Source organism: Otolemur garnettii, unplaced genomic scaffold (assembly GCF_000181295.1).
Source record: "Otolemur garnettii isolate 467f Iridium unplaced genomic scaffold, OtoGar3 scaffold00109, whole genome shotgun sequence".
Taxonomy (NCBI): Eukaryota; Metazoa; Chordata; class Mammalia; order Primates; family Galagidae; genus Otolemur; species Otolemur garnettii.
This window is the reverse complement of record NW_003852504.1, coordinates 5114549-5116641: the sequence shown is the minus strand read 5'-3', so window position 1 is coordinate 5116641 and position 2093 is coordinate 5114549.

Genomic DNA, 2093 nt, shown 5'->3' with positions numbered 1-2093 from the left:
AGCCTTTTAGTAAGGTCTTAATAGATGATTTACAATGTGATTTTTTAAATTTCCATTTGGGGGGTGTTTCTTTAACCCAATTAAATATATTAAGGACAGTTTTAAATAACCAGAATAAAAATCACTCACCTGGTTCCTAATGGGTTTCCACATGCTGGGAGTGGGGGCTGAACTTGCCCTCTGTGCTATGTATTTTGGGCTCTGGAGCAGGTGGTTTCTGAATCACATGCTCAGGCCCAGAAGGCACCCATCAGATAAGGAGAGGGGAGGAGGTTATCCTCTTAGTGCACTACTTTGGTTTAAGCTTCCCCATGTGGAAAAAATTTACCTGATAGAGGGCAAGAGATTCTGAATGAAATGGTCTTGTTCATGACATTCATCCCCCCGTTTGGGGGATATTTTAGTTTCCCTCATAGGATGGGATATGGCTAATGATGGACTGTCTTAGCAGGTCTCTTCTAATGAATGTTTCATAAATTAAAGATCAAGAGGCTAGAGTATCATTTACATTAGAAGCTGGGGCTTCAATAGCTCTTTGATTTTTTTCTTCTCTGGCCCTGAAGCTACTGCCTTGGCCACAGGGCTGGGGCTAGTAAGGTCACCTGTGGGCTGGCTGCACTTGCCTCTAGGGCAAAATTTAAGGGAGAGTTGCCAAACCCTCACATTTCAGTATAATATTTTTAAAAATTCAATTCAATGCAAAATGATCTATGAGGAACAAAGTACTAAACTTTTAAATACAAGATTTTACAGTTCTATTCCAAGACATACTGGAGCCTGAGCCAAAGGAAAAAGAAATGTATGTGCCTGTATATGGTTTCTGTGTATTTTTTGAAGGGTTAATATTTCTTGCCAGAAATAGTTTTTCAAAATATTATTGATGTAGGCTGGGCACGGTGGCTGACACTTGTAATCCTACCACTCTGGGAGGCCTAGGTGGATGGATTGGCTGAGCTTAGGAGTTTGAGACCAGCCTGAGCCAGGGAGACCTCGTCTCCAAAAATAGCCGGGCATTGTGGCAGGTGCCTGTAGTCCCAGATACTCGGGAGGCTGAGGCAAGAGAATTGCTTGAGCCCAAGAGGTTGAGGTTGCTGTGAGCTATAACGCTATGGCACTCTACCAAGGGCAACAAAGTAAGACTCTGTCTCTTTAAAAAAAAAAATATGTATATATATGTATATATACAGTCTTATATTTTCTTTCATGAAATTCAGGAAAATAAAACAATAATAAATTCTGTTTGGGGTATAACCAACCTATTTAAGCTTCAAATAATGTTGAATTTTGATAAACAAATTTTGAAAAATTCTCGGTATTTTTTTTAATTACTTTACTTTGCATTATGGGAAACAATTGTCCTGTTTCCCCTGTCTGGCTTGACAGATTCATCTAGTAAATGTGTTTTAATTACTATCTATTGGGCACTGGGCTGGATCCTGGGCATGAGACACCTATAAGCAGGGTCCAGTGGTTGCTCTTATGGAGCTCATAGTCTAGGAGGAGAGCTAAGAAGGGAGAATCATCAAATGTGAGACAGAAAGTGATCAGTGTCACTGAAGGAGCTCCTACAACGTCCTCCAGAGCTTCAGAAAAGGGAGGGGCTGCAGTCATCCATCAGCAGCTAGAGAAGACTTCTTGGATAAATGGCATTTCAGTTGGAGACAGAATGTGCTGGCATGTACCACCTGAAAGAGGCAGAGCTACTGGCAGCAAGAGGGTGTGAGGAGAGGGGACGAGAGGGAGATGAGACGGGACAGGTGGTTGGGCTCAGAAATGAAGACCCTCCTAGGGCGGTGGAGGATGGGCTCTGGAGTCAGATGGCTCCAGGTCCGACTCTCAGCTCTACCACTTCCCTGCTGGACAAGTTACGTTGCTTCATTTGGTTTACTTCTAAAGTGGAGACGCGCTGGATACTCTCCCTGCAGGCCCTTTCAGTCCATCCTCCACCCTTGTCTGCCCTGTTCTGTGATCTCCATCCATGGACGGCATCCATGTGCTCACAGCTCCTCTGGCTTCTGGTTGGCCCGGCCCATGGGAAGAGACTATCAGGAGACCAGTGATCAGAAAAGTAAGGTCAAATAATTCATTCACCT